This window comes from Thermobia domestica, chromosome 10 (assembly GCF_964235325.1).
Source record: "Thermobia domestica chromosome 10, izTheDome1.hap1.1, whole genome shotgun sequence".
NCBI classification, from domain to species: Eukaryota; Metazoa; Arthropoda; class Insecta; order Zygentoma; family Lepismatidae; genus Thermobia; species Thermobia domestica.
In genome coordinates, this window is record NC_137463.1 from 12,393,361 (window position 1) to 12,416,874 (window position 23,514).

Here is a 23,514-nt window from a genome sequence, read left to right on the forward strand (position 1 = left end):
CTTGCTAACGCTCGGGACCCCTGCCGCGTCCCTGCCCTGACACAGTTAGATAGTATTCGTGGTTTTTAGTGGCCCAAGCACAAATTGGTTCGTGTTTGCACTGTATTTATACTAAGCCCTCCTGAAGTCAATCTGCAAGTATAATGGAGCTCCTCATTTATTGCATGCTCTGCTAAAAGAAATACAAAGCTCTAACCTGAAAATGTAAGAAATTAGTCAAAATTTGATAGAACCGTCTCCTCTAGTAATCCCCAGATTTATGTCATGCGTACTCAAATGTAGAATTCCCTTATTTTTATTCTGTAAATACAAGAATCACGTTGTTAAACAAATTATTATGAGGGTTAAGAGCTAAAAAAAAAAAAAAAAGGCAAAAAACAGACATAAAGGGCCTTATGTAGAATCGTTCTGACGCGTAGTTAGTGCCATACTAAAGAGTTTGACTAACATATGTTTCCTGCAGTAGCCAGGTCTTTAGTGTGACGCTAATCTTACGTCAAAACGACTCTGCGTAAGACGGAAAATGTGTTAATTATTTTCCTCAAATACTCTGACAAATATATATATATTTAAAAATACACGTTAATAGAAACTATGTACGTAAATCGTCTTTGTAGGTGCTGGTACTTCCTTGTATATAGATCCGTTCACAGAGAACACTAGGGCAAATTTTACAGGCCTGGCAACAAATTTGAGAACGTACGAATTTTCCTGAAGAATTACTTCAAGTACTTGTTTGTTTGTTTGTTCACAAAATCGTCAGAGAAAACGTTTGATCTTGTCAAAATTCACAGGAAAACAATATACTCAATCCATTATCCCCAGCGAGTAATGAATGGGAAGTTTTGAAGGATCAGAGCTGTAGTTTCTTTGTGCGAAACAATGATTCGGAAAATTCAGAAGAATTTTCTTCGGGGTAAAGATGAACTGATTCGCAATATCTTATTCATTACTAATGGGCTCTTAAACTCTATGACGGGAATGTGTCAACATGCTTTAACTGTGGGAACATAGGTTTGATTTGCACAAATACAGAAACTATAACTACAGAAAAAAAAAACGTGCATTTTGAAGGAAAATCCCAATTTTTTTTTTCCAAAATTTTCTTGTACGACTATCGGTGACGACGCTAATACCGCCGAAACAACATATGGCATCAACACTCGAAAAGGTGCAATTCAAAGGTAAAAAGGGTTATTCATGTTCAAATGAAAAGAATCTTTTGGCCGTGTTTATCATAAGGATCCTCCCTAGGGTTGACAGATTTTTTAGAGAAAAGGTTTTAAGATTTTTACGGCGGGTGAGGGGAGAAAGAGAAGATATGAGATATTGAAAATTTACATATAACAAACATATATGGCAGCGTTTCCCAACCTTTTTCAACTTGCGGCACACTCCGGGTGTTACTTGGACTCTCGCGGCACACTTATAGATATTATTATTTATAAATATAAAAGACTGTGGTATTTTTTTCTGTGGTTGTTGATCTCCTACTCACAAAGAAGAAAGCTCTATCACCGGGTTTTCCCCGTGGTAAATCATTATGCTTATTTTTCATTCTAATTAAAAATAAAAGACAATTGCAATGAAATATTGAACTCAGATTTTTAAAAATACGCTTTCTTTTTTTCTTTTTTTTTAAAAAAAAGGAAAACTGTATCCAACCTTTTACTAAGAAGGAAGATCACTAAATAACGAACGAACAAACAAATCTCTTTTAAAACACAAATGTAGGTAATTTGTCGAAAGGATTGAATGCTATTTTAAATTTTCAAGTTACTAATTAGTCTGCAACAATAAAGAAGCAAAATGGTCATAACAATGATAATAAATACTTTTTTCAACATTAGAAATGTACAGAATAGTAACCCGGTATGAAACTTAAAATTGTAATTCATAGTAGAGGTTCATAGTAATGTGAAATACAAATATACATTTTTCCCTATGTTTTGCAATTTGATTGCTATAAAATTAATAACTTTGTTTCGATTCCTCGCGGCACACCAGCCGCCCATTCACGGCACACCAGTGTGCCGCGGCACGCCGGTTGGGAAACGCTGATATATGGTTTTACAAAGTAACGCAGAATAATTTTGACTAGAAATTGGAGCTGTTCATTTAAATAATTGCAATACATAAAACACAAAAAAATACAATTTCCAGTGGGAGATCATGTGGCTTGTATTCCACGTTAAATCCGTTTTATATAATCTTCGTGGTGAAAGGCACTACACTCAAATCCAGAGAGCTCCTTCGTGGCTAGGCGGTCAGCGTGTCTTTGGCGTGGGAGACCCGGTTTCAATTCGCTGCGAGAGCTCATGTGGTTCGGATTTAACGTTAATCAGTAGGTCCCGTTTCATATAACCTCGCTACTGAAAGGGACGTTAAACTTAAAATCAACTTAATCAAATCCAATCAATCAAGTATATTAGGGAAATCTTTGTTGTCTTTTAAATGTACATTAATGAAGTTTGAGAGTCCTTAATAGTCTTACATCCTTATTTTAATAAGCAGTGGTGTGACAGCCCTTCGCGTGTAGGGATGCACGCGAGACGAGACGAGACGAGAAATGGAAAAGTGTCGTCTGGTCTCGCAGCCTCAAATGTTGGTCTCGTCTCGCGTCTCGTCTCGTCTCGCAAATATGAAGTCTCGTCTCGCGTCTCGCAGAAAATTTTGAGTCTCATCTCGCGTCTCGCGCGAGACTTCCTCACATGGTCTCGCAATCTCGCATATATTCTGTGTAAAAAATTTGCAATATGTTATTCTATGGCTGTTAATGAATGATGATGTGATATTCTGTCCGAAAGCATGTATTTGACCTAAAAGTCCCTTGGCAAGGTGAATCCATGATGGTTTGCCATTGCTTTCCATGGGATGAATGTTCATAACATCCTAAGTAGACGGAACCTAAAGTTCAACATGGTATCCGAACTTGTGTCTCCTCCGCTCCAAATTAAAAGAAAAGTTGTGCTACAATTTGATTCCTGGACCATTAATTTTCGTCAAATTAATAGCATAATTTACAGCAAAACCAGCATAAATTGTTACTGGATCCAACAGTTTTCCAGCTTAGAGGTCTCCAGCAATATTTTCCAGTATGCCATGCGGAGTAGATTGTTACCAACTAGTAAACAATCATGAATATTCATGAGTGTGTACTTTTCTGACATGGTAGCACTTGGTAATGCACGTTTTAAAAAATGGATACACCCTTTTTCCCCGCATACTAATGACACATAATGTATGCAGGTGTATCCATTTTTTAAAACGTGCATTACCAAGTGCTACCATGTCAGAAAAGTACACACTCATGAATATTCATGATTGTTTACTAGTTGGTAACAATCTACTATGCGGGCACATTTTTGCCCCGAAAAAAGTCGAAAATGTAATTAGGATATAAAGAATATAACGTTTCCGTATATGTTATTCTGAACTCATTGAACCAAACCCGGATCCTTTTACTATATCTATAGTAAATTTCTTCGTCTTTATTTAACCGGATTTCAACCTTGTCTTTGCCTGCTTCTAGTCCAAGGAATGCTCTAACGTCACAATATCCAAAATTGACATGGATTGTTCCCTTAGAATAGATTTGAACTTTCTTTTTAGAAAGTTTAAACTCTCTAGCATTAAATTTGTGGAAGCAGCAGAGAAAATATAAAAATACGTTACTTGTGTAGGAAACCAGTGCTGCCATCTATTGTCGCCTTCCTTTACACCAACCACCAAGGAATAACATTGGAAATTTGTGTCAACGGACTTGTGGATAACGCAATATGTTAACAATTGCGAGAATCTAAATATCCAGCAAACTATACTTGATACGAAAAAAGCTTTCTGGATCAATTTCCAGATCATACAGTTGAACTAACTGCAGTGTTGCCAGAATATCAAAACCTGAAAAGTTTTGGTTAAACCGACAGCACTGGTGTCAAGCCACACAGACACAGACCACATGTCTTTTGATCCTGAGCTAAGTAAAATCAACCTTGAATAATAATAAATCTCATAAAATGTCTATTGCCCCAATCACTTTTTTGTTTCTGGAGGCATTAACGCTCAACTTAGAAAACTCAATAAATGTAAAATCACTAAATATACAATTAAATGTAATTCATAAATGTTGCGAGACTGCGAGAAGTCTCGCGAGGCTTCTCGTGTGAGACTTAACCGAGTCTCGTCTAGCGTCTCGTCTCGCATGGTTTAGTCTCGTCTCGCATAAAATGTTCAGTCTCGTCTCGCAAATGCGAGACGAGACGAGACGTCTCGCGTGCATCCCTATTCGCGTGCTTGAGCTGCTCCAATACCATCTATTAGCGTTCGACTGAACTATGCCGAGCTTAGGCGATACCCTATCTCCAATAGATATATCAGGAGTTTTCTGGACCTTGTGCCCGTGACTTATTTATTCATGTGACTCCCTACTTTCCCTCACTACGCCGGATGAACGCTAAAAATTGGAGTGAACCGGTCCGGAATCGAACCCAAGATTATTTTTACACGTCCAAAAATACTTGCAGAGCATATGGAAATGAATAAACATTTGGAGTTCTGCTTTTGTTAGTTCATAGTAGCTTCGATCCTGATATCAGTACATCATGATGAATCGAAACTGCGATATGATCGAGACGATGTTGACGAATGAAGGCTAAGATGCCAAAACTAAATTATTTTTAATCATAAAGTGGAATACCAGCTAGATAGGATATAAAAAAGCAACCTGTTGTATTTCTCTCTGCATACTAAGCTATATCGTGTGGTTGCGTTGTTAACAGTGTGACAGTTGCATCATCACCATTTTTATTTAATTTTTAAAATAAATCTTTTAATTCAATTTTGCATATAATTATGAACAACGTTAGTGAATATCATTTTCGTTTTTGTGTAAGTAAAGGACATTCTTTATTTTCCCTCACTCTCCGAAAGTAAGATGTTTTCTTTTTTTTTTCGTATACCTGTTGTTGAGGCGAAGACATTATACGACCCTTCTATTGTCTCTTAATACCGCTGCCTAAGCCACATGCGTAGAAGACCACACATACAGAGGACTGCGTGAGCCCAAGAAAGGAAAACAAAACAGCTTTTAGCATCTTTTTGTGAAATTGAGAAAAATAATAAAGTCTGAACACATTGAATAGAATCCAAGTGGAAAATAATCTCTGCGAATTTGTCAAAATCACAGCATAGACCATATGTCGCCACGCAGTACCAAGATAAAATTTTGACACAGGTCTGTAACTTGGTTCAAAAGCACGCACGAGACTACGAGGCGCCGAATAGACCCCTATAAAAATTTTCTATATTACATGTGAAATCTAAAAAAATCACGTACGTCGGAGAAACGACGCTCGAACACCGTAAATAGGCGGAGACCAAGAAAATAAAAATTTAGGACATCAAAATAATCTAACAAATAAGAGAACAGAGACGAAATCGAAGACACCGTTAGAGGCGTATCCAAAAAGATCGACAGGTTAAAAATTCAAAACTCCAAGGCAGTCGTAAAAAAATTCATCATCGGGAAACATCAGATCACCACAACACAAAAATACACCCGGAACTTACACACACACTACATTGATAATTAAAAGTTAATCAAACGAGAATAATGTGCGGCTATACTCACCGAAGCCGAGTGTACGAACTGACAATTTTTCTTAGGCATAGGAACTTACACATTGATCTTCTTCAAATATATATTGTCACACTATACTTTGGTCCTAGTTCGGTTGCGCCATTTCTTGTAACACTGAGGGTTCCGGTATTGGAAGCCAAGTTTGGTAATGATAGTGCTATTGTCTCGGGCGCTAAGTTTTGCAACGATAGAAAATTACTAATAATTAAAGGAAAATTTCTGCTCGGGCTGCCAAATAGAATTACTGCGTGATATTACGAATAAGCAGATCTTACGTATTTGGGCGACGAAGAATATGAAACGTATTGTTTTCGGAATTCGATTCCTTATCTCTAATTTGCATATTTAATCTGAACTAGAATGAATAATTAAGGCACTCACGGATGAGCCTAATATGCATCAGAGAAATGAATACCTGACCTTGTACTTGAAAAGTGAATGGTATTGATGAGCGACAACTCATCTGCCTATTACACAAATAAAAAAAATGAATGAGAGTTTGGAGAATTGAAGTTGACTCCACGGGGCTCGAACTTCAGTTCTCCAAAGTAAAAATATCGTTTTGCTAAGATGGTTAGGAATTTTAAAAAAATGATATATATATATAACGAAAGATGACCTAATGTCTAATCGATCCTGTTTTCCCCATAACGGTGTCTCCAAGGCGCTAGGAAAACAGGTGCGTAGTTAATGGTTAAGTGATTTAAACATGCGGAGCAAAAATCTCACAAGCTGCAAAGCTGAAAGAAAGATTTTTCGCTAATGGCTTGTTCAGTTGGCTACACTGACTATCACTCTGTCACCGAAGTGTGTGGAGATAGCAAAAATAGTTAAAAAGCAACAAACAAGGAAAGTTTAATTTAAAGTTTTTTTTTTTTAAAAAATGAGTTAATTTAGATAAAAATTTCTGATGGTCAATGTAACCGTGCTTCAACTTTTCCTGTTCAGGGTGATTTGAAATAAATTCTAGGTATGCTAATAACGGTTAAAGAAATAGGCATATCTTTGAAATGATAACCACATAACTGCTTTGGTTCTAACGTCAAATAGACTTTTAATAAATTTAACGAGAAATAAGGTGATATCTACAAAAATCAACAAGAAAGTTAATTTGGATTTACAAAAAAAATGAATTAATTGACTTTACTGAAAATGAATCAGACTTTTGACTGTTTTGACCAAATAATATGATTTCTCTTAACACATTCTTCACTGTACAACGTAATATTCAAGTTATTCAATCTTGACTGTAAAATTTAGCAACAATCTATTTCTACTCAACTAAACTGACAATATTCGATTCTTTATAATTACTATGACGTAGTTATACAAACAAAAATTTCTATTAAACTGAATATTAATTAGCAAAATGATTTATTGTTTTCCCCCTAGACATAAACGACTATTAAGTAATTCGCCCACAGTTACTACCTCTTTTTATTAATAAAAGAAATGGAAATAAGTTTAAGAATCGGATTGCGGAATGAAAGAATTAATGATTTAGGTTGCTTGCAAGACTTACTGGAGAAATAGTTTAGAAGCGATAGTATGCTTTTGAGAAAATTTAGTGCACTGTTTCTAATGAACTCTAATGAATTTTCAATATTAAAAGATTTGCATAAACAAAACATAGCTTTGTACACATACTATATCAGTTGGTAAATAATACAATTCACAATAAAAATCGTTACACAACACTAACTACACAAATATTTCATATTCAAGTACACTACACAGAAATATATATATATATATTACTACCATTATTATAGTTTGGCCAATTGATCAAAATAATTATATTGTCGACGCTTGCTGATTTTCTCACTGATTCCTTATTTTGCGAATACACGTTTCTCCATAGCTATGGACCCTATCTGCGTTCGTTGCTCAGATAGGTACCTCCGAAGGGATTTACTCGAGTGTCTTAAGTTGTTTACCTTATTTATGAGACTCTAACGATATTACGAGATAAGAGTATTTACACTTATTTGTCTGAAACTTACTCAACATAGCACGTCTTTGGAAGCTTTATATTGATTGTTTCTTTTAAGAATGAGTATAATAAAAATTGACAAGTTACAATAAAATCATATTAAGCCTGTTTACCGCTCTGACACATATTTCCCTAACACAACCTATACAACTGTTAAAATTTGAAAAACTAGACTTTGACGCTAAATCATAGTTTACTCAAAACAGAAATTACATTACATTCACACATCTTAAACGCGATTTATGTTTAAAAGAGAAATAATTCATACTTGATATAAATAAATACTGGATTGCATATAAATGATTATAATGACGGCTTCAAGGATCTAAATATTGACACATTACGATTACAAATAAATGCATGATTGAAGATCAAATCAATGTATACAAATTTCACTAGTAAAATAATCAAAAATTTTATGGTACTTATTCAAGAATGAAATTAACAGTTCCTATATCAGTGAATTAATTTTGGAAATGCAACCAAGGCATTAGGCTATTTGTTTACTTCTTTTAAAAAAAAATGCTCTAAATGTTTACGGACAGTTCCGTATGAATAAACAATGTCCCGAAGTTTCTAGAAAAAGGTGAGTATGGAGATCACGAATCACGGAAATATTGGCCATAGTCCTTCTTCAATAAAGAAAATAGCAGAATACTTTGTCCTACCTTAATAAGTCTTTCCGCTTATATTTCCACACTTCAGAAGAAAACTGCACTGTACTTAACTGACCGTCACAATGCTTCCTAATGTCCCTTCTCAGACCCCGCTGTCCTCTGGATTCAACTCCCGGAGAAGAGGTCCACGTTTGTCTGAAGCGTCTGGGTCTTCGTGTGGCAAGGCATCTGTTCCAAGTATCGGGGATCGAACCCGTGTCTCCGTCCTTCATCTCCATGTTGTTGAAATGCAACGATGCGTCACTTATCAAATCCATCTGCACTTAAATTTCACTCGCACAGTTTATATATATATCCGCCATACATCGCACTACTTTTCCTGTCTTTGCACTTTATGCGGGAAATCAACGTATATAGAATCACAGACTCACTTCAACATCACCATTTATGTAGCGTTACCGTAAGATGATAAGAATTATGTCTATCTGTCGAAATATTTGTATAAATTATCTTGTAACGACGAAGTTGCTGTGGATAACGCGTGGTTTAAGTAACTGGCTGCTAACGGGTGTTTAGCTAGCCATTTTTCTGAAATTTAAACACTTAAATATATATATATATATGTACATATGAGTTGACGTACGCTTATGAATCGCGTGTTGGTGATGTTTTCACGATGAAGTGTCGACTTAGAGTAACCTCTCTTCCGTGTGGGCGTTCTCCCAGCTTTCTTTATTTTTTTAAAAAAATAGACGCTTCATTCTTCTCTTTGTGAATTTTGAATTTCGGATTCTGATTCGCCGCTTTAAGTTCGTGACACCATTTCCCAAAAATCGGTTGATAATTTGGCTTGGGTCTCTAGCGTCTCTTCTGGGCTAGTACGTGATGTTAAAGAGTTTCATAAGCACTTGCGAAGATTGTAGATAAAAAATTTTGGTTCCTGTGTGTCTGTGACGTGATATTTGCGATATGGAGGTACTTAGGTAGTGCGACAGTATGGCTGGAGTAACAATAGCAGATTCCATTACCGTTTACTGGCGAGGTAGAAAAGTGGGTGGTCAATTAGTGCGGTTACCGCCTTATGTTTTTTTTTTCTTTCTGAAAAGCAGAGAAACTCCTTTACCTGGGACAAATGAAAGAGGTTCGCTTGGCTGCTAAATGAAACAAAATAAAATTTTCCTTGACTTTTTAAAATAAATTGAATTTACATATAGATATGTTTTAATTTGAATATAAGAACAATTAATTGAGTGTGTGAGCGTAATTGTCACAATACCCCCCTCCCAAGATGTAGCAAGTGCTGCAACAGAGTGAAGCACGGCTGCATCTAAGGAGAAGTAACATTTGCTAAATATAAAAGTTCAAATTCTAACAAAAAGTACAAATACATGAAAATCCTAACCCTAATCTATGTTGAAGAAAATTTATAAATTCACCAAAAATCCGAACCCTAATGTTAAAATTTCGTGCAAGCTGAGAGAGATAATCTCAATCTAGATGAGAGGTCTCAGGTATTGAGTTGTTGGTCAGTTCAAGCTGCTGGACACAAGCTTATGAGGCATGTTTTAAATAATATGACCTTATTCTTAATTGTCTCTTGGAGTTCTTCTTTATTTTCTATGCGCGGGATACGACTTCTTATATTTCTTCCAAAGTTCTGGCTGCCCTAGGTAACAAAACAACAAAACAACAATATTATATAATTTTCAGCGTCTTGTATCATCGGGAAAGAGAGCATTGGTTACAGAGGGTGGCATGGAGCTTCAATTCCTCCATGTGCGAGGGCAAAGCCACTGCTCGCACTTTTGCTTTTATTCTTCGGCCATGATTCTTCTTCCGTAACATCACTTTAAAATATAAGGAGAGTAAAATTATTGAGGCAAAGTTCCATGTCGCGAACATCCAATTGTGGGAACTTGCAAACATCTTGGTGGAATTGTCATCTGCTCGCAGCTCGTAGCTCACTATTCTTTGGCTCGGCGCGTTTTCGCAGGTATCATCACCAAGGCGAAGGGGTGCGTTGAGTCTCTGCTCTAAACGCAAAACTCCACTTCAGAGAGCTCAAATCGGGAATCCATCTCTACCGATTGCTCCGTATACAGGCACTTCTTCGTGCATAACAAAAATTATATCTCCTGGGCCGGTTTCAATGCTGGGTTGCGCACATTGGTGAACATCTTTTTCCAATCTTCCTCTGTAACTTTGATTGCCTCACATCCGATATCTGAAATAAAGTTAAAACAACTGTTGGTAAACAAATTCATTTCTGGGCATTATGCTTCCATATAGTAGACATTCTTATTCTTTATGTAACTTCTAGGGTTAGCCGCTTGGATAAGAGATGCAGGTACATTCAACTGAGCTATGCCATAAACAAAATTCTCTTATATTTCTTTCATCAGTTTCCTGCTAAGTTTTCTTTCTTCGCGCTACTACTTTATTCTTGACTTATACTTTTCTTGTAGTATCTTCTTGCAATTTTTCTTTACTTCTTGCCTACAATCATTGTATTTCTATGCTTCCATTAGTTTTCATGCCATTGTGTATCTTAGTCTGTTTTCCAGCAAGCTGTCACGTAACCTCGACTCGAACCTGGACCGTTGAAGTCAGTTTTTAGTTTTCCTGCTGCTGCTCTGCCTGCAGGACCAGTGGGTTGGTAGCATTGATGCTGTCTGGGGTACTGCTACCTCTCCCTCGTGACCCACGATTGTTTCCTCTGGTGTGACCTCTTCGCTCCGAGCTGTTCCCTCGATGCGTGGTCACTTGTCGGACTTGTCTTTCTTCATTTCTTGGCCTGTCTCTTCTGTTTCTTTGATTGCGGCGGAAACGGTGCTGCGCGTGACCTCTTGTCGGTGCTCCTGTACTTCTCTCACTGCCTGAACTGTCTTCATCAGTCCTCTGTGATGGTTGGTGAGTGTTGCGCAATCGATTGTCCTCTCTTCGATAAGGATGGTACCGTTGTCTTCTATTTCTGGAGTCCCTATATACGGTTTCCTCCGTTGACTGCCTACGCACATTCTGTACTCTCCGTTGGCCTGTCGTACCACTGTTATTCCTTTGGGCATTTCGGTCTCTCTGGAAACTCTCTATCCTGTCCAGCTCCTCGCTGTCCCAGAGGATCATTGACAGTTGCTCCGTATCCTCCAGCTGAACTCCGATGAGCTGCCTTTGGATACGTAACGGTAGCATGTTCTTCACGTTTGAGAGAACTTCTGCTTCCGACATAGAAGGACTTAGTTCTCGGAACGCCTTGACTTGCTCCCAAAAGAATTCACGCAGGGACTTACGTGAATCAGCCCTATAGCGTGTGTTTCTGAGGCGAGTGAGCTTTCGCTGAATAATGGCTTCACTTTGGAAATTCCTCAGAAAAGCACGACGGAAGTCTTCAAAAGTTCTGAACTGTTGGATGTGATTGTCTATCCACATCTTTGCTGCTCCACGTAGGATACGTGGAATTATGTGGAGAAGTTCTTCCTGCGCTATTCCGTATAGCCTGCAGTCATCCAACAACCGCTCAAGGAAGGTTGATGGCAGTCCTACATCCGTATCCGGGTCAAACGATGGCAATTCATCTATTTTAGGAGCTCGAAGAAAACTTCTGCAGCTAGCGTGAGAGTCCACAGATCTTCCACTCTCCTGATTCCCTTGACTGAGGTCTTCTAAAATTGGATTTGAAACCGGAGGCGTTGGAGTCCTTCGAGGGGGTTCTGAGAAGGCGGGTTGAGGTATGTTTCTTACTGCTTCCCCAACTCTCCTTTCTACCAACTCGGACATCTTCTCCGTTAGGGATGCTGTCAGTTGGTCCACCGTCTGCTGAATAGCTCCTGCTTTCTCCCGTTCGACATCTTGGATTTGCCGGAGTTCCTCAATCCTGGTGCTCTGATTAGTAAGGCTCTCTATTAGCTCCTCTTGTCGTACAGTCATGGAATGTTCAATATTCTCCATCCTTGTCTGCAGCTCTATCCTTTGTGCTTGGGTCTGCGTCTCCAAGTCCATCCGCATGCGCTGCATATCTTCTAGGACCTGTTCCTGCCTTTCCTCCATTTGCCTGACCATCCTCTCTTCCATTTGGCCAGCTTGTGCCGTGAGACGTTCTTCTGTCTCCTGCAACTGCCTGTGCTGCCGCTCTCTCTGTTCCTCCAGACTTTGGGAGATGGTGCGCTTGAAGTCCTCCAGCGCTTCCTTGTTTGACTTCTCGTGTTCGTCCAGCCTCCTGGCTTGCTCCTGTAGTTTCCTCGAGAGGTCTTCTGCCAAATGGTCTTGTTTTTCCATGAGCTTGTCAAGTTTTCTATCTTGTTCTTCTCTTTTCTTCTCCTGTTCTTCTCTTTTCTTCTCCTCTTCTTCTCTAATTTTCTTCTGTTCTTCTCTAAATTCCTCGTTTTTCTTGTTTTCTTCTTTTTGTTGTTTCATGAACTCATCCAGTCGTTGTAACGTTGCTAGAAGAGATTCCTGAAAATCGCCATTAGTGCTGTTCGGCCCATGATGCTGTTGCATGTTGTCTCTACTTCCTTGAGTGACATCATTTTCCGTGACTGGACTTGCATCCCTCTGGTCACCACATTCGGGACAATTTCGAGCCTCATCCGTGGGATACAAATCCTGTTCCCATAGGTCATGTCCACACGTGCGACAACGTTGTGCTTCTTCCATTGCAGACATCCTGTTTCTTGGTCGTTGCCTCAAGGTAGATGGCCTCAACTGTGGCATCTGCAAGTAGACTTAATAACTGGATTGTCAGAATGATTCTTATTAAAATTTGTCTAAAATTAATTCTAATTATCTGACCTATGCTGTCAATCACTCTAAATTTCGTACTCTAAGTTCACCTTAATACGCAAAAATATTACTATTTCATCAATGTAGCATGCCAAGCTACTTTATCACCACACGTTTTCCACAACAACTTAGTTCATTCTTGTTTTTTTTTTTTTTTTTTTTTTTTTTTTACTATATTCATATGGATATTCATGTGTATATACAAATAGTGTATTAATTAACACATAACATGTCTAAAACACAATAATATGTAAGTAATAAAATGCATGTGTAAATAAAAGTATTAAATCTAACCTATTCTAAACATATATCTATATATGAATATATAGTTATATTAATACTAGTGTCATTCACTAGAAACACACTTAGCTAAATTTATGCATCAATATGCCAAGAATTTGCATGTTCACTTATATTAATCGCTTACCTGGTGCATTACCTTTTTGTTTTCTTCTTTCCTTCTTTTCTTCTTCTTCTTTTTTTTTTAAACAAACAAAATGGTGTATCTCCTTTCTCTTCCAATCAAACAAACCAATAAACAAACATGAGGTAAGAACAATTATTATTATTATTATTATTATTTACGCATGTGCTGAAATGAAATAAAATTGGTTGCGAGGGGGAGTAGAACGCTTAATCGTTCCCTACGGGTAATCTCGAAATAATGATTCTTTGAATACAAAGTTACCTAATTTCATATCACGCTTCCCATTCTTAATTTTAGTATTACGGAATAGACTTGATTACTGTTTTCGTTGGCTGTTCGAAATTTACTATGTATGCTTCTCCAAACTAGATTTCCTACTTTTTTTTTTTTTTTTAAACGCTTACTACGCTTTTCGGTCCTGAAAGAAAATTAACTACGCATGTTGGTCCTTCAAATGAGATTAACTACGCATTCGGGTTCCTCAAATAAGATTAACTACGCATTCGGGTTCCTGTTCGGGAAGCCATTTCTTGTCACACTATACTTTGGTCCTAGTTCGGTTGCGCCATTTCTTGTAACACTGAGGGTTCCGGTATTGGAAGCCAAGTTTGGTAATGATAGTGCTATTGTCTCGGGCGCTAAGTTTTGCAACGATAGAAAATTACTAATAATTAAAGGAAAATTTCTGCTCGGGCTGCCAAATAGAATTACTGCGTGATATTACGAATAAGCAGATCTTACGTATTTGGGCGACGAAGAATATGAAACGTATTGTTTTCGGAATTCGATTCCTTATCTCTAATTTGCATATTTAATCTGAACTAGAATGAATAATTAAGGCACTCACGGATGAGCCTAATATGCATCAGAGAAATGAATACCTGACCTTGTACTTGAAAAGTGAATGGTATTGATGAGCGACAACTCATCTGCCTATTACACAAATAAAAAAAATGAATGAGAGTTTGGAGAATTGAAGTTGACTCCACGGGGCTCGAACTTCAGTTCTCCAAAGTAAAAATATCGTTTTGCTAAGATGGTTAGGAATTTTAAAAAAATGATATATATATATAACGAAAGATGACCTAATGTCTAATCGATCCTGTTTTCCCCATAACGGTGTCTCCAAGGCGCTAGGAAAACAGGTGCGTAGTTAATGGTTAAGTGATTTAAACATGCGGAGCAAAAATCTCACAAGCTGCAAAGCTGAAAGAAAGATTTTTCGCTAATGGCTTGTTCAGTTGGCTACACTGACTATCACTCTGTCACCGAAGTGTGTGGAGATAGCAAAAATAGTTAAAAAGCAACAAACAAGGAAAGTTTAATTTAAAGTTTTTTTTTTTTTTTTAAAAATGAGTTAATTTAGATAAAAATTTCTGATGGTCAATGTAACCGTGCTTCAACTTTTCCTGTTCAGGGTGATTTGAAATAAATTCTAGGTATGCTAATAACGGTTAAAGAAATAGGCATATCTTTGAAATGATAACCACATAACTGCTTTGGTTCTAACGTCAAATAGACTTTTAATAAATTTAACGAGAAATAAGGTGATATCTACAAAAATCAACAAGAAAGTTAATTTGGATTTACAAAAAAAATGAATTAATTGACTTTACTGAAAATGAATCAGACTTTTGACTGTTTTGACCAAATAATATGATTTCTCTTAACACATTCTTCACTGTACAACGTAATATTCAAGTTATTCAATCTTGACTGTAAAATTTAGCAACAATCTATTTCTACTCAACTAAACTGACAATATTCGATTCTTTATAATTACTATGACGTAGTTATACAAACAAAAATTTCTATTAAACTGAATATTAATTAGCAAAATGATTTATTGTTTTCCCCCTAGACATAAACGACTATTAAGTAATTCGCCCACAGTTACTACCTCTTTTTATTAATAAAAGAAATGGAAATAAGTTTAAGAATCGGATTGCGGAATGAAAGAATTAATGATTTAGGTTGCTTGCAAGACTTACTGGAGAAATAGTTTAGAAGCGATAGTATGCTTTTGAGAAAATTTAGTGCACTGTTTCTAATGAACTCTAATGAATTTTCAATATTAAAAGATTTGCATAAACAAAACATAGCTTTGTACACATACTATATCAGTTGGTAAATAATACAATTCACAATAAAAATCGTTACACAACACTAACTACACAAATATTTCATATTCAAGTACACTACACAGAAATATATATATATATATTACTACCATTATTATAGTTTGGCCAATTGATCAAAATAATTATATTGTCGACGCTTGCTGATTTTCTCACTGATTCCTTATTTTGCGAATACACGTTTCTCCATAGCTATGGACCCTATCTGCGTTCGTTGCTCAGATAGGTACCTCCGAAGGGATTTACTCGAGTATCTTAAGTTGTTTACCTTATTTATGAGACTCTAACGATATTACGAGATAAGAGTATTTACACTTATTTGTCTGAAACTTACTCAACATAGCACGTCTTTGGAAGCTTTATATTGATTGTTTCTTTTAAGAATGAGTATAATAAAAATTGACAAGTTACAATAAAATCATATTAAGCCTGTTTACCGCTCTGACACATATTTCCCTAACACAACCTATACAACTGTTAAAATTTGAAAAACTAGACTTTGACGCTAAATCATAGTTTACTCAAAACAGAAATTACATTACATTCACACATCTTAAACGCGATTTATGTTTAAAAGAGAAATAATTCATACTTGATATAAATAAATACTGGATTGCATATAAATGATTATAATGACGGCTTCAAGGATCTAAATATTGACACATTACGATTACAAATAAATGCATGATTGAAGATCAAATCAATGTATACAAATTTCACTAGTAAAATAATCAAAAATTTTATGGTACTTATTCAAGAATGAAATTAACAGTTCCTATATCAGTGAATTAATTTTGGAAATGCAACCAAGGCATTAGGCTATTTGTTTACTTCTTTTAAAAAAAAATGCTCTAAATGTTTACGGACAGTTCCGTATGCATAAACAATGTCCCGAAGTTTCTAGAAAAAGGTGAGTATGGAGATCACGAATCACGGAAATATTGGCCATAGTCCTTCTTCAATAAAGAAAATAGCAGAATACTTTGTCCTACCTTAATAAGTCTTTCCGCTTATATTTCCACACTTCAGAAGAAAACTGCACTGTACTTAACTGACCGTCACAATGCTTCCTAATGTCCCTTCTCAGACCCCGCTGTCCTCTGGATTCAACTCCCGGAGAAGAGGTCCACGTTTGTCTGAAGCGTCTGGGTCTTCGTGTGGCAAGGCATCTGTTCCAAGTATCGGGGATCGAACCCGTGTCTCCGTCCTTCATCTCCATGTTGTTGAAATGCAACGATGCGTCACTTATCAAATCCATCTGCACTTAAATTTCACTCGCACAGTTTATATATATATCCGCCATACATCGCACTACTTTTCCTGTCTTTGCACTTTATGCGGGAAATCAACGTATATAGAATCACAGACTCACTTCAACATCACCATTTATGTAGCGTTACCGTAAGATGATAAGAATTATGTCTATCTGTCGAAATATTTGTATAAATTATCTTGTAACGACGAAGTTGCTGTGGATAACGCGTGGTTTAAGTAACTGGCTGCTAACGGGTGTTTAGCTAGCCATTTTTCTGAAATTTAAACACTTAAATATATATATATATATGTACATATGAGTTGACGTACGCTTATGAATCGCGTGTTGGTGATGTTTTCACGATGAAGTGTCGACTTAGAGTAACCTCTCTTCCGTGTGGGCGTTCTCCCAGCTTTCTTTATTTTTTTAAAAAAATAGACGCTTCATTCTTCTCTTTGTGAATTTTGAATTTCGGATTCTGATTCGCCGCTTTAAGTTCGTGACACCATTTCCCAAAAATCGGTTGATAATTTGGCTTGGGTCTCTAGCGTCTCTTCTGGGCTAGTACGTGATGTTAAAGAGTTTCATAAGCACTTGCGAAGATTGTAGATAAAAAATTTTGGTTCCTGTGTGTCTGTGACGTGATATTTGCGATATGGAGGTACTTAGGTAGTGCGACAGTATGGCTGGAGTAACAATAGCAGATTCCATTACCGTTTACTGGCGAGGTAGAAAAGTGGGTGGTCAATTAGTGCGGTTACCGCCTTATGTTTTTTTTTTCTTTCTGAAAAGCAGAGAAACTCCTTTACCTGGGACAAATGAAAGAGGTTCGCTTGGCTGCTAAATGAAACAAAATAAAATTTTCCTTGACTTTTTCAAATAAATTGAATTTACATATAGATATGTTTTAATTTGAATATAAGAACAATTAATTGAGTGTGTGAGCGTAATTGTCACAATATATATATATATATATATATATATATATATATATATATATATATATATATATATATATATATATATATATATAACTTTTAACGCTGCTAATATATATATCGCGAAACGCTTACAGACATTTTTTTTGAGTGACAGAATTTCGCACTTATAATTATAAACATATTCACGAGCAATTACAGACAATTAGCAATGACGGATGGCCTACATACTCACCGAAAGCACTTAGACTAGTTTCAATAATACATAATCAGTTTTGAAGTACTATAAACAATACTTAAAAACAATAAATACTATTTATCCGTGTAACACTACACTTCTGACACATAGAGTGATGTTGGTGCAGTGTAACGTTTGAAAGTGCTGTTAGTGAAAGTGCATCCTCTCAGAAATGGACCAACAGAAGCCCCACCTTGATGGATCAAGAGACGCCCAAGAGCGACGCCCCTTGCAGTTTAAGAGGAGGACGCAGCAGGAATCGAAGAGAGGAACTCCGGATCCAGGACACTTCTCACGGAAGAAGGAAGCTAAGAAACGCAGGGACATCTGTATGTGTGTGGTCAGCTCAGTGGTGACTACGAAAGTGGTGAGAGCAGTGTGGACGGCGAAAGGTAGGACCCATCCAAATTATTTTTTGTTGATGCTAAAAGGGAAATTTTCGGCATTGAATAAAATGCAAGACGTTCGCGGTATAAAAGTCGGAACTATTTGAAAACTGTAAACGCATTCACACCGCGTGGAGATAAGATTTTCCAATTCGAACTATAATTACTAAGCATTAGAATTCTTTTTTTTTTCTTTCTTTTTGAGCAAGGCTTATTGAAAATACTTTTTTTTTAATGGTACTTTTACATATATTCTGTGACTTCAGTGAACATGTCGTTGTTTTTATTAAAGAGATAGTAGTTTATGTCATTATTCTATTTGTCACTTAGGATTTTTATATAATATATAAAGAAAGTTAATTTAAATGTAGATCAAATAACGGGTTGTAGACCTTGAACGACTCGAACTGTGAAATTTGTCATGAAAGAAGTATTTACCTTACCATATTGAAGCTTGTTTGAAGCGAAAGTGCATCATCTGCGCTGTGTACATGTAATATTAGAATTTTAAGATACTTTAGAACGAAGCGTAATATGTATTCCTAGAAAATATATTCAAGACATTGCTTCAATTGTCCAAAGATTATTGTGTTTGGAAAGTCATTTTGCATAGAAGTTTACGGACTAAATGAATCTATTTCGATCTATATGCTAGTAAAACTCTAATAAATAATACTGTAATGTCTTAGCAAAAGTAGGTTATGTAAGAGAGCTAAAAGATTAATTAGTAATTATAATGTATGCGACTAGTCTCGCAATTAATCATTTTCTTGGTTAGACATACGTAATCCGTAAATAAAGCGGAACCGACATTATTTTCAGTCAGGTAGAATACAGATGGAAAAACACAAAGTAGGCTACGTAAAGCCGCAATTATTACGTCATTCTGATCCTCTAACAATAGAGCGATCAGAAGTTTATGCGCATAGACTAGACAAATAAATGAAAAATATACGGCCATATACCAATCTTATTCTATTATATAAAAGAGAACGCACAAATCCTTTGTTCCCTCATCACGCTAATACGGCTGAACCAATTTCTTTTATTTTTGGGGGGTTATTAGGATTTGGACCCTAGATGGTTTTTATCATATCACTTTAATTTTAATTACCAGTGTCTTGAGATAATTGACCATTCAAGTGTCCATAACGTACAAATCCTTTGTTAGTTCATCATAGGTAAAAATAAACGTATTTATATGCAACCCGCATGACCGTGTCACTCGGCGGGTTAACACAAATGACAGGCGATATAATGTTAACATTTACTGCAATCTACTATGGTTTTTATATCACTTGAAAGCGAAAACTTCCGGGATGACCGCAGCGAAGCGGGGCGGGTTAACATAAATGACAGGCGATATAATGTTAAGATTTACTGCAATCTTCTATGGTTTTTATCATATCACTTGAAAGCGAAAAAGTAAAAATTATCTAAGTAACAAAGTTTATTGCGTTCCGGGGTGACCGCAGCGAAGCGGGGTGAACGCTGCTAGTTGATGATACAGAGAGAAAATCACGAAAACTCGATACATTTATATTAAAATCTCGAGAGACGTCTTTGCATTTATTATTAATTATTCATATGTTATTTGATTTTTATGTCTGTATGCATGTCTTTACTTATGATTTTTTATATATATCTATATATGTTTGTGTCTGTTGATTTTCTACTTGTGCTAATATATATATATATATATATATATATATATATATATATATATAGCTTTTATGCATAATCAAATAGTAATGCTACACTCACTGATTTTATGTATTTGATGGTGTATTCTTGTTAGTTAGGTAAATGTCGAATTGCATATTTAGTGTACTTATTTTCATTCTCAGTTATTAATTTCAATAATTAGAAATGGTTAGCAGTCAGGCAGTAGGTTTACTTAACTCCTTTAGATCATTCTATGTTTCTTTCATGCTTCCCACGAATCTCAAATCAAAGTCATGACTTGTTTTTCGACTTATTTTATTCATTTATTTCAATTTACTTCAACTTATTTCCGCTTACTTCAACTCATTTCAACTTATTTTAAATCATCCCAATATTTAGTTTTCACCCAAATAAGATGTGGGTAGTTATATTCAAATTCCATCAAGCGATAGGACCTATAATATCTTAATTTCGTAATCTTTGAAAGGTCATAGTCAGGACATATCAGCTGATCAACGTAAACTATATGCTTAGCATACGATGTCAAATGAATAGGTATTTTCAAATGCAACATTGTAATTGAACCAGTCTGGTATGATATCTATGTAAATTAGGAAAGCTCTATATAAAATATAAACAATGCAAGATTGCATCTAGCACTGGTTATAGACATCAATTCCATAGTTTGTTTTTTGTGTGTCAGGTTAATGATAACAATTCATTCACTACCTAAGTCAAGAAGGAAAACCAAGATGTAATTTACTTGAATTGATTTCTTTTTGTGTTACGGCCTTATGCCTTATTCTAAACATTTGTTGTCACAAAACTCAAAATTCAATGTTAATTTTCGGCCTGCTTAATTTTTTTAGAAAAACATTTTCTTGTTGTGGTTTTCGTTTGCTCATTAAAACTTATCACATTGTTAACCCCAAATTCGTAAGCTTTATCTTTCATAAACAAGTTGTATCCCTAACCTTAAGCATAACATTGGTTTCCAAAGGATCTGTTAGGCCAATTAGGCAATATAAGCAATTTTTCGATTCTAGTGGGAATTAGACTGATTTGCAGAACTTTCAACTAAAATTTTAAATTCTAGATATCCGTTTATTTTCTGGTATTATTATTACTACTATTATCATTCAGTCCACTTGGAAAGTGAAAGTTAGTCTAGTTCGTCCACACAAACCAAACATTAGAGCAAAATTCTCTTTCAGCGCTGCAGCATGTGAATACAGGATACATATGCAAATAATATCATTCTCATTTGCTTAGACGGTTTTAGAGGGATCTTGTTTCCCTAAAGCCCTGGGACACCGCGGGGAGATAGGATTTCCAAACCGTGAAACCAGTCCTTATCGAGTCACAAACCATTTTAGTTCGGGGAACGGAGATTTCAACGGTGGTGCACAGAGAATAAATAGTGACAGACGGAATATGAACCCGAAACCCGCCATCTCATTTTTTTATTTTTATTATTACAAAATCTCGCGCTACAAGCGATCACCACCGGGATCTCTCTCTTTCATTTTTCAAATTTTACAACAGTGTGTGAGGAAATGAAATCTTTGGGCCTCATGCAGAGTCATTTTGACTTAGATTAGCTTCATACTAAAGGCTTGGCTACTGCAGGAAACATATCGTCGGATGAGAACCAAAGGAAAGTAACTCCAAAAATGCTGTTTTCGTTTTCTTCATGTTTGGACATAATTTTGAAAGCCTCACTTGGTGTAAATGGAACGGAACACCATCTGTTCTCCTTGTCGACCATCTGTTGTAATGTAGCTCAATTACCATCTTATTAAAAACACATCTTTCCAAGATAATTTTATCATCTCGCCTGTAAACCTACGAAAATGGAGTTACTCTCCTCTGGTTCTGATGCGACGATATGTTAGTGGAACTCTTTAGTATGGCACTAATCAAGCGTCAGAACGACTAAGCATAAGGTCTTTTGAGTTTAACGTCCCACGATTATGCCCATCAGGCTAAGGGAGACTATGATCAAGGCAAGTGAATGATGGAAGAATCGGTGGAATGAGGATGTGAGAGGAAATAAAAGTACCCCGAGAAAACCCATGGACAGGATGTTCTCCACCACAAACTAACTTGGTCAATAATTGAACCAAGTATCCACAGACAAGAGGTAGGGGTTTTGCCACTGAACTACCGTGCTCTCCCCCGCAGTGTGTGAGAAATCAATTCCTCTTTTTTTTTTAAAAAAAAAAGGCACCGACAAAATCGTTTAAAGACATTTTTAAAATGTTATTTTAAAAAAACGGAAGAAATAGTTTTGAGAAAAATAAAAAAGTATAACACAAAACGTGCCAGAGAAACGTAAAACTTAAGGGGAAAAAACATAGGATTTGGCAACGTAATCATTCCTTACAGAACAGCATCCAGGCATGGACGGAACGATTTTTCTCGACACGGAGTGTACAGGAAAACTTCACAGGTGCTGATAAATTGCATATGTTAGACGAACATATAAAGACAATGAGCAGAGCTAGATTTAGGTTTGATGGGGCCCTTTATGAACGTAGGCGTCCTTTATATACACAAATGAAGAAACTAGTGATATTTTAAAAATTAGGCTGGCAGAAGGGGGCTCTAGGACTGACTTACATCATAGAACTTACATAATAGGAAGCCATATGCAGATTTTATCTTATTTACTGTTTCTCTTATATTTTGGAAATGTAAATCCAGTTCTTTCCCTTATTTTTTGGGGCCCCCAAGAAAGTGGGGTCCTAAGTTATAACTTTTTAAGCTTATACGTAAATCCGGCACTGACAATGAGAGAGAGTTTCATACGTCGTTCCAGGAAGACAATGGGGATTTCCATTAAATACGGATTTGTAACATACCCACATACACAATTATTTGCCGGCGTATAAGACGCACTTTTTTTGTTCTCTTTTTACAGTATATCTGTTTACATTTTATGATTAACGTAAAATACATACATTAAAGTAAAATAAAATATAACAAATGCTTGAACAAAAAATAATGGAAATTAATAAAATTTTAATATATTACATTTTTCTCGAAAATCGTTCCCAAAAAAGGGGGTGCGTCTTATACGCCGGTAAATACGGTAAATATTGCGGTCCAGTTCGTTTAAAATTACTTTAATAACCACCAAAACTTATTACGATAATTGTTTCAATAAATTAAATGTTTTTGTTCCTTTTAAACTTTGTATTTCCTTAATTCATTTCGCAGAAATTAAAACACACTTCCATCACCAATGGCCAGTGTTACCCCACTCCTAGCTCTGGACTGGGCTGAAAAATAGTACCAAATTGAAACAAAAAGGGTTGAATTCATTATTTTATACCAGTGTAATACATGGCTCTATAACATGAAAAGAGGTAAAGTTCTAAAATACTCCTCCCCCTTTCAAGAGTTCAAATCAAGAAAGTGCTCTTTCTAAAAATTACTTC